Genomic DNA, 11,191 nt, shown 5'->3' on the forward strand with positions numbered 1-11,191 from the left:
CGCTTCCGTATTTACAGAAAGAAGACTGGAACGAAGAGCGGCAGAAGGCAGAGGGAGGGTGGACGTCCCCTCTCGCTCCTCAGGGATAACAGGCATCCTTCCGGTATAACCCCTGAAAGCCGAGGCCACATATGTGCGCACGGTCAGTGGGAAGGAGTTAAAAATTATGATTTCAATTGAGTTGATTTAAATCAAGCCTTTTTACTAGTGATTTAAGTCGACTTAAAGAGGAAGTAAACCCTTTCAAACCACTTTGACCTACAGGTAAACCTAGATTAAGGCTTACCTGTAGGTCCAAGCAATATCTCCTAAACCTATATGGTTTAGGAGATATTTGCCCGAAAATGGGCACTGCTGTCTACGGCGCATGCGCCGTAGACAGCGGCGCGCAGGCGCACTAAATGCGGCAAGTCCAAGAATGGATCTGCCTAATTTGTCGACTCCCGTGCGCATGCGCGGGAGTGACGTCATCGCGGCTTCGCCGAATGGCAGCGGCGGAGCTGCAAGACGCGACTCCCGTGCGCATGCGCGGGAGTGACGTCATCGCGGCTTCGCCGCTGTGATTCGTCGGAGCTGCGAGACGCCACCAGCAAGATGGATGCGGCGGACTACAGGGGACAGCGGCGACTTCGCTGGCTCCTGTGTCAGGTAAGTGACACATAATGAGCTACTATGCGATGCATAATAGTCCATTATGCTTTACCTTTGCAGGGAAAAAAAGAGGAAGTAAACCCATCAGGGTTTACTTCCTCTTTAATTTAAATCATGATTTAAATCGAATTCAAATCAAATCCACCCTGTGAATTTGTAAATCATTTTTATTGCTATGACCTTCCACTGTAAGGCATAATATACTGTATAGAACCAACAGCGGCATTGCAGGCTGGCATCCAGGTCTAGCATTGCTTATGCCTAGAACCTGGAGGCCAGGGGACTTTTTTTCTCTCTTGCTCTCTTTCTATTCCCCCTCCCTCTACATTTTCTCCATCTTGATAAGAGCTTTCTACCTGTTAACACATAAGACCGAACTAAAGAGCTTACAATCCAACAATGTGCAAAGGTGCAAGAGGTATACGGGTTATTATCCTTTAGCTTATACAGGAATGTTAAAGAAAATGAAACCACTTAGGCCCCTTTCACACTTGTGAGACTGCAAACTCGCAGGACCAGTCTTACCCCATGATTTCCAATGAGTACCATTCATATCTGTGCGACTTCAAGTCGCACCGACTTCAAAGTAGTCCCTGTGCTACTTTGGTCCGACTTTGATGGGAGTTGGGGTCCAAAGACCTCAAGTTTACACAGGCATTCCCTGAAATCACGGCAAAATCATGTGACTTTCAAGTCACGGCAGTGTGAAAGGGGCCTTATAATTAGAGATGAGTGAATCTGCCTAATGGCCCGTACACGCGATCCGAATATCGTACAAAAAGGAAGGAAGGATCGTACGATTTTTAGATCGCGTGTACACTACTTTCGACAGTCGATCACGACCGTTCATCTGATCTTATTCAATCGGGCGTGCACGATAATTTTCCTCGTATAATTGCAGATCGTACGATTTTTGATTAGTCAGTATAGTTTTCGTCCGAAAATTCAATACAAATATAGAACAACACATGACATCACTTACGATTTTTTTTTTACGAAAATTTTCGGGACTTTGTTTAGCTATTCAATTTCTACCTGCGACTATTAAACGGAAACGGTCGTACGATATTCGGATCGTGTGTACGGGCCATAAGTTCCATTCACCAGGGGTTCAGCCAATCTGGTTTGAAATCTGGCAAACCAAAACTTAGCTGTAAATCACATTAAAATCTATCAGGAGGAATCCTGTTAGTAAATTCTGCCCATTACTAGGGCTATAGGAAAAGTACTGTGAAAAAGGCATGGTAAGCTGGGCACTGCCATGTGGGAGATATACCAAGAAAATACAAGACAACACAGCGGGGAAAGGGTCTTTTCATGCGGCTTTGAGGACAACATTAAAAAACACACAAATGCTTTAAATAACATGCTTGTGGGTACCCTAAAGCTGTATGTGGTTTTATGGAATAGTACAATTTTCACAGACAGTCAAGTGACAGCGTATACTTGCCACGCATATTTGGCCGCGGAATTGATTTTATTTCTTTTGCAGTTAGCTTGGTTAAAAGAGTTGTAAACCTTTGAGGTTTTTCACCTAAAAGCATTCTATGCGTTAAGGTGAAAAACCTCCTGTGATGCAGCTCCCCAGAACCCCCCTTTTTCTTACCTGAACTCTGTCTTTCCAGCGACGGGAACATCCACAGCAGCTCCAGTCCCTGTCTCGGGTCCTTATTGGATTGATTGATAGCAGCAGGAGCCATTGGCTCTCGCTGCTGTAAATCAGATCCAATAACGTTGGAGCCGAGGGGCGGGGCCTAGTCCTGCTGTCTGTGTCAATGGACGCAGCAGCAGGACTCGGGAGTGCACCCGCACGAGTGCCCCTATGGAAAGCGGCTCTCCGTGGGGGCACTGGAGAAGAGGAGACCCGTGGGACCCCAGAAAAGGAGAATCGGGGCCGCTCTGTGCCAAACCCTTACACAGAGCAGGTAAGTATAACATGTTTGTTATTTTAAAAAAAAACACTAACCTTTACAATCACTTTAATATATAGCAGAATCCCAATCTGATTCAATTTGAAAAAAAATGTTTTTCTTTTTTCCTGGCAGTTTTAGTAGGTACACGTGCGTTTTCATCAAGCTTTAATAGAAGTTTGCTGTGATTTGTCCCGGGTCTTGCTAAAGCTACTGGACAATTCTATTAGGCTACTTTCACACTGAGGCGTTGGGGGCATCGGCACTAAAGCGCCGCTAATTTTAGTGGCGCTTTACCATCGTTTTTGCGGCCCTTTTTGGCCACTAGCGGGGTGCTTTAGGACACCACTCCTACAACGCCTCAAAGATGCGGCTTGCAGGACTTTTCTTGCTGTCCTGCCAGTGAACTGCTCCATTGTGAAAGCACTCGGGCTTTCACACAGGAGTGAGAGGAGAGGCTCTTTACAGGCGCTATTTTTAGCGCTATAGCAGCAGTAAAGTGCATCAGTGTGAAAGCAGCCTTAAAGTATAACTAAAGTCAAACCTTCATTTTAGCTTTGAATAGAGTGGAAATGGATCACCTGTCAGGTGTCAGATGGATCGAATCTCGTCCGGTTAAGCAGGGACCGACTGAGATTCGATCCACCTATCGCCATGCTGGTTGTACTGAAGTTAAAGGTAAACATTTTTTCACCTTAATGCATTCTATGCATTAAGGTGAAAAAACATCTGACAGTGCCTGCCCCCCCAGCCCCCCCGTTTTACTTAGCTGACCCCTCGAAAGTCCCGCGCTCGCCTCCGACATCCTCTTTGCCGCTCAGCCTGGCCGTTGATTGGCTGGAGTGGATGGATTGAAAGCAGCGCAGACATTGGCTCATGCTGCTGTCAATCACATCCAATGACGCAGCGCACTGGGGGGCGGGGCCGAGTGATACAGTGAGTGGCTATAGCTGCCGGCTATATCACGGGAGCGCGCCCACAAGTGCTTCTCACCATGCGAGGGAGCTCGCATGAACGTGAGAAATACTTGCGGGGGGGAAGCCGAGACAGCTGCCGAGGGACCCCAGAAGAGCAGGTTTGGGGACACTCTGTGGAAAACGAGCTGCACAGTGGAGGTAAGTATAACATGTTTGTTATTAAAAACAAAAAAAATTCTCTTTACAACCCCTTTAATCCATTGATCAACTTCAGTAAAATCAGCCTGTCAGATTTTTGTATACAAAAATATATATAGCCGCCAGCAGTAATCATTTTGTTCTGCTGGCAGGGAAGACTCCTTGCTGGCAGGACACAATAGTGCTGCGGGAAGGAGGGAATCAGACGATTTCCTTTCCTGCAACCCGTGGTTGCAGGAAAGAAAATTGCATAATCTATGGCTTGCCAAAGGCTGCTCTGTGCCCCTCTTTGTAGTGAGGAAGCTGGCTTATCTAAAGGTCCTTTTACTGGCCCTTCTAACCTTTGTGGCCATGGTTGGAGAGCTTACTCACATGCACAGACTGTGCTATACCATGGCTACAAGTGTGCACTGTGAAGGGTAGAAAGAAATGGATGGCTGCACTCCCAGGTGAATGATAAGTCTCTTTATTGTAAAATCCATAACATAAATCACACCACAGGACAAAAAAAACGGTACAGGTAGACGCATTTCACTATATAAGCTATAAGAGCAGCGTCGCTGTGTGAAACGCATGTACCTGTACTTGTTTTTATGTCCTGTGGTGTCATTTATGTTACGAATTTTACATTAACCACTTGACAACTGGGCACTTAAACCCCCCTCGTGACCAGACCAATTTTCAGCTTTCAGTGCTCTCACACTTTGAATGACAATTACTCAGTCATGTAACACTGTACCCAAATGAATTTTTATCCTTTTTTCCCACAAATAGAGCTTTCTTTTGGTGGTATTTGATCACCTCTGGGTTTTTTATTTTTTGCACTATAAATGAAAAAAGCATTTTTCTCATTTTCTGTGATAAAATTTTGCAAATTATTAATTTTTCTTCCTAAATTTTGGCCACAATTTATACTGCTACATATCTTTGGTAAAAAAATAACCCAAATTAGTGGATATTATTTGGTCTTTGTGAAAGTTAGAGAGCCTACAAGTTGTGGTGCAAATCATAAAAAAATTGATCACACCTGATGTACTGATGGCCGATCTCATTTCTTGCGACCCGAACAAGCCAGGAAAGTACAAATACCCCCCCAAATGACCCCTTTTTTGAAAGTAGACATTCCAAGGTATTTAGTAAGATGCATGGTGAGGTTTTTGATGTTGTCATTTTTTTCCCACAATTCTTTGCAAAATGAAGGTTTTTTTTTTTCCACAAAAATGTAATAGGTTATTTCTCTCACATGGCATGTGTATACCACATATGACACCCCAAAATACATTCTGCTACTCCTCCTGAGTATTACGCTACCATGTGTGGGACTTTGCCACAGCCTGGCCACATAGAGAGGCCCAACATGCAGGGAGCGCCATCAGGTGTTCTAGGAGCATAAATTACACATCTAACTTGTTGACTACCTATTACACTTTTGAAGGCCCTGGAGCACCAGGACAATGACACGCGACACTGATGTGGCACTGACGACAGATGGCACTGATACGTGGCACTGATGACAGGTGGCACTAATACGTGGCACTGATGAGAGATGCCACTGATACGTGGCACTGATGACACGTGACACTGATAACAGATGGTGCGTGACACTGACAGGTGGCACTGATGACACGTGACACTGATGACAGATGGCACTAATATGTGGCACTGATGACACGTGACACTAAAACATGGCACTGATAACAGATGGCACTAATATGTGGTACTGATGACAGATGGCACTAATACATGGCAGTAATGACAGATGGCACTTATACGTGGCACTGGGGACAGGTGGCATGGACAGATGGCACTGGGGACAGGTGACACTGGAAACAGATGGCACTGGGGACAGTTGACACTGGGGACAGATGGCAATGACAGATGGCAGTGTGGGCTTATTTTTTTTTCTAACACTCACGCTGCAACCTTCGCTCTCCCTCCTCACACGCGGTCTCTGTGTGAGGAGGGAGAGCTGGCAATGAGAGATGATCTCATATGTTTACATATCATCTCTCATTGGACACTCAGACTGAGTGCTAAATTGCTGCTGTGACTGGCCATTTAGCAAGATCTGTGATTGGCTGTGTCCAAGGGACATGGCCAACACAGAATTTCCCCGAAGCGCGCCTGGGGAAATAAACAAGTGGACATCCAGGGACACCCTCCCAGCAATTGGAGTCCGTGCTGTAGCCGTCTTTCGCCTATAGCGCGGACGCCTAGTGGTTAAAGACATTTATCATTTACCTCGGAGCCATCCATTTCTTTCTACCCTATTGCACGGCCAGCAAGCTGAGGCTAGCACCCTTGGGACGAGTCCACTTATCAGCCTACATGGTCCCATCACTCACCTGGAGCAGCATTTTCCTTTTCCCATTGTTTTCACTGTGAAGGGAACAGGGTGAAGCAACGTATTGCACTGTTTACCTTTTTATTTTTTTTTTACTTTATTGAAATTGCATTTTGTTCAATTTTATGCTCTGAAGTATGTTGCAACAACCTGTGCTTCTTAAAAATGCAGCATGTTGTAATTTCTTCAGTGCGTACCATCACACCATGGTGGTGTGAACTGAACACACATACTCAGCGTAGTCCAATGCATCGTGGTATGAACGGGACCTAAAGGCAAAGCATTGGACTACTTAACAAAAATGTTCCTGTACAAAGCTAAACATAAATTCTGTGAATCTTAAAACCTGCAGGATTCGCCTTGAACCCATAGTAGTGGTGAACCCAAACTTCACCCCACCTATACAATCTATAAACACAGGAACAACCGATAGAGCAGCTTATATCTTCCAATGTCTATAATACACAAGGTAGAGGAGTGTGGTAATCAGGAGCAATACACAATGTATTGGCAGCTATAACCTGAGGGCACATTCACACCTTGGCATTGTGGTGCTTTGTGCTAATGAACGTGAATGTGTTTCTGCACATGTTAACGTGTATGGCTGCCAATGCAATAAAACAATCAGACAGACACCATTTGTTGCAACACAGAAAATCAACACATCTCAATGCATGGTAGTAAGACATGGTAGTATAATAGTATGTGTTGTGGTACGTTACAACCTATTGCACTCGTGTGAACCAAAATAAGTAGAGGAATTTTTAGTCTATGGGGATACAGTGGGGAAAATAAATGATTTGATTTTGTAAGTTTGCCCACTTAGGCTAATTTCACACTGAAGCACTTTACACGCACTATAGCGCGGGTTTTCACACTGGGGAGCTGCGCTGGCAGGATGCTAAAAGAAGTTGAGGTGCATCTTTGAGGTGCTTTAGGGGTGGTGTATACACAGCTCCTAAAGTGCACCTGCCCATTGAAATCAATGGGTAGCGCCATTGCAGCGGCGCTTTGAACACATTTTTGGCCATTATCAGGGGTGACAAGTGCTCCGCTAGCACCTGAAATGAGCCGCAAAAACAACAATGATGTGCCGCTAAAAATGGCGGCGCTTTACCGCCGACACCCGCCCACCCCAGTGTGAAAGTGCCTTTACAAAGAAATGAAGGGTCTATAATTTTTATCATAGGTGTATTTTAAATGATAGAGACAGAATATCAACCTAAAATCCAGAAAAAAACACAAGACACAAGAAGTGATCTAGAAGTTAATCTAACGATCGACTTATGAAGAGTAAGGGCGACCACACATGGAAATGTACCCGGTCCCTGCTGAATAGGACAAATTTTGGTCCATCTATGGCCAGCTTTAGATTACAGTTTATAAACATTTAAATGTGTCATAAAGACTAAAAGAGCTTACAGTCCTGGAGGATGGGAGCGATCTCACCAAACCCCAGATCCCTCCTCTGCCCATTGTGGTAGAAGAGCTTGCAGTCTTTTAGTGCAAGGAAAAGTATGGATCTTCAGTTAAAGGCTGTATAGGGATAGTCCAACTGAACCATAGCTTCCTCCTGCTTCAAATCTGGTAGAAGAGCTCGCAGTCTATCAATACCAGGAGAAGTATAGCTCTTTGGTCACAGGAAACGGGGTGATCTCACTGAATACCAGATTCCTCTTGTGCCTTGGCAGAAGAGCTTGCACTCTATCAGTACCAGGAAAGTATGGATCTTTGGTCACATGAGTCTTGGAGGAGGATCTCACTGAACCTCAGATCCCTCCCATGCCCAGTGTCATAGAAGAGCTATCAGTATGGATCTTATGGGGGTGGTCTCACTGGACTCCAGATCCCTCCTGTGACCTATTTGGTAGGAGAGCTTGCAGTCTATTAGTATGAATCTTATGGGGTGATCTCAAAGATCCACAGATCCCCCCTGTGCCCGGTGTGGCAGAAGAGCTTGCAGTCTATCAGTATGGATCCTATGGGAGTGATCTGACTATCCTCAAATCCCTCGTGCCCAGTGTGTCAAAAGAGCTTGCAGTCTATCAGTATAAATGTTATGGGGGATGATCTGACTGATCCCCAGATCCCTCCTGTGCCCCATTTGGTAGAGGAGCTTGCAGTCTATCAGTATGGATCTTATGGGGGTGATCTCCCTATCCCCAGATCCCTCCTGTGCCCCATTTGGTAGAGGAGCTTGCTGTCTATTAGTATGGATCTTATGGGGGTGATGGGACTGATCCCCAGTTCCCTCCTGTAGATCGTCCAGTTGTAAACAAGACAGAATACAGTGTTGTGGTGTGGGGAGGTTTGTCAGATGAGATCACAGACACTTGTAGAGGAGTTCTCCTAACTTCTCCTCTCCTGTCTCGTCTCCTCTCCTCACAGACACGTCTACACACGCCGACCAGTGTCCCCTCATCCACACACAGCGATCTCCATGTTCTCTCACAACTTGTCAAAGTGAAACTTCCTTACCAATTACAGCGCCGCTCTCATCCTCCAAACTTCCGAGCCGGGCGGGCCGGGCGAGCGGTCAGCCCAGGCTGGTCACCATCCGCCGATCTCTATGGCTCCCAATGGCAGCAATTCTTTCTAATAGAGGAGCATAGCGTCTGAATGCCAGGCACTTTCCACACTCCACAAAAGTCTGGGAAGAGGGACACCCTCCTGATCCACCTATCAGCAGAGGGAGGCAGCCTGCACTTCTCCTTCTTCCCCGCTCCCCGGGCGGGGCCACCAGCAGCCTTAAATGTCACATTGTTACAGCGGCCTAACCAGTCCGACGTGTGGGCTGGGCATGGGATCATCTCCTCACACTTCCTGACATCTCCCCGTCTGTCCTATGAGGGGACCCTGATATACAGGGCCTGCGAGGGGGCCCGGATGTACAGAGCCTGCGAGGGGACCCCGATTTACAGGGCCTGCTGTCTGTCCTCTGAGGGGACCCCAATATACAGGGCCTGCTGTTCATCCTGTGAGGAGACCCCGATGTACAGAGCCTGCGAGGGGACCCCGATATACAAGGCCTGCTGTCTGTCCTGTGAGGGGACCCCAATATACAGGGCCTGCTGTTCATCCTGTGAGAAAACCCTGATATATAGGGCCTGCGAGGGGACCCCGATATACAGGGCATGCTGTCCGTCCTGTGACGGGACCCCGATATACAAGGCCTGCGAGGGGACCCCAATATACAGGGTCTGCGAGGGGACCCCGATATACAGGGCCTGCTGTCTGTCCTCTGAGGGGACCCCAATATACAGGGCCTGCTCTCTGTCCTCTGAGGGGACCCCAATTTACAGGGCCTGCTGTTCATCCTGTGAGGAGACCCCAATGTACAGAGCCTGCGAGGGAACCCCGATGTACAAGGCCTGCTGTCTGTCCTGTGAGGGGACCCCAATAAACAGGGCCTGCTGTTCGTCCTATGAGGAGACCCCGATATATGGGGCCTGCGAGGGGACCCCGATATACAGGGCCTGCTGTCTGTCCTGTGAGGGGACCCCAATATACAGGGCCTGCTGTTCATTATGTGAGGAGACCCTGATAAATAAGGCCTGCGAGGGGACCCCGATATACAGGGCATGCTGTCCATCCTGTGACGGGACCCCGATATATATGGCCTGCTATCCTTCCTGGTATGGGGTCCCTGATATACAGAGCCTGCTGTCTGTCCTGTCAGGGGACCTCCATATACAGGGTCTGCTGTCCATCCTGGTAGGGGGACACCAATATACAGGGCCTACAAGGGGGCCCGGATGTACAGAGCCTGCAAGGGGACCCCGATATACAGGGCCTGCTGTCTGTCCTCTGAGGGGACCCCAAAATACAGGGCCTGCTGTTCATCCTGTGAGGAGACCCTGATGTACAGAGCCTACGGGCGGACCCCGATATACAAGGCCTGCTGTCTGTCCTGTGAGGGGACCCCAATATACAGGGCCTGCTGTTCATCCTGTGAGAAAACCCTGATATATAGGGCCTGCGAGGGGACCCAGATATACAGGGCATGCAGTCCATCCTGTGACGTGAACCCCGATATACAAGGCCTGCGAGGGGACCCCGATATACATGGCCTGCGAGGGGACCCCGATATACAGGGCCTGCTGTCTGTCCTCTGAGGGGACCCCAATATACAGGACCTGCTGTCTGTCCTCTGGGGGGACCCCAATTTACAGGGCCTGCTGTTCATCCTGTGAGGAGACCCCAATGGACAGAGCCTGCAAGGGGTCCCCGATGTACAAGGCCTGCTGTCTGTCCTGTGAGGGGACCCCAATAAACAGAGCCTGCTGTTCATCCTATGAGAAACCCCCGATATATAGGGCCTGCGAGGGGACCCCGATATACAGGGCCTGCTGTCTGTCCTCTGAGGGGACCCCAATATACAGGGGCTGCTGTCTGTCCTCTGTGGGGACCCCAATATACAGGGCCTGCTGTCTGTCCTCTGAGGGGACCCCAATTTACAGGGCCTGCTGTTCATCCTGTGAGGAGACCCCGATATATAGGGCCTGCGAGAGGACCCCGATATACAGGGCCTGCTGTCCGTCCTGTGATGGGACCCCCGATATATATGGCCTGCTATCCTTCCTGGTAGGGGGTCCTCCGATATACAGATCCTGTTGTCTGTCCTGTGAGGGGACCCCCATATACAGGGCCTGCTGTCTGTCCTGGTAGGGGGACCCCAATATACAGGGCCTGCTGTCTGTCCTGTGAGGGGACCCTGATATACAGGACCTGCGAGGGGGTCCGGATCTACAGAGCCTGCGAGGCGACCCCGATATACAGGGCCTGCTGTCTGTCCTCTGAGGGGACCCCAATATACAGGGCCTGCTGTCTGTCCTGTGAGGGGACCCCAATTTACAGGGCCTGCTGTTCATCCTGTGAGGAGACCCCAATGTACAGAGCCTGCGAGGGGACCCCGATAAACAAGGCCTGCTGTCTGTCCTGTGAGGGGACCCCAATATACAGGGCCTGCTGTTCATCCTGTGAGGAGACCCCGTTATAGGTCTTGCGAGGGGTCCCCGATATACAAGGCCTGCTGTCCATCCTGTGACGGGACCCCGATATATATGGCCTGCTATCCTTCCTGGTAAGGGGTCCCCGATATACAGAGCCTGCTGTCTTTCCTGTCAGGGGACCTCCATATACAGGGCCTGCTGTCCGTCCTGGTAGGGGGA

General features: G+C 48.5%; 1 protein-coding gene across 3 annotated transcripts in view; it reads right to left on the reverse strand.

Annotated features, from left to right (window-relative positions):
• RHBDF1 (rhomboid 5 homolog 1) overlaps positions 1-8,760 on the reverse strand; it is a 208,876-nt gene extending 200,116 nt beyond the window's left edge. For 2 of the 3 annotated variants that reach the window (XM_077448794.1, XM_077448793.1), the window contains exon 1: positions 8,499-8,760. The gene's annotated coding sequence lies outside the window, so the exon portion shown is untranslated. The remainder of the gene's footprint in view (positions 1-8,498) is intronic. The other variant, XM_077448795.1, reaches the window with a different exon arrangement.
• Between the last annotated feature and the right edge of the window lie 2,431 nt (positions 8,761-11,191).

Source organism: Lithobates pipiens, unplaced genomic scaffold (assembly GCF_037356315.1).
Source record: "Lithobates pipiens isolate NorthernLeopardFrog02 unplaced genomic scaffold, aLitPip1_a1.2 Scaffold_22, whole genome shotgun sequence".
Lineage (NCBI taxonomy): Eukaryota > Metazoa > Chordata > Amphibia > Anura > Ranidae > Lithobates > Lithobates pipiens.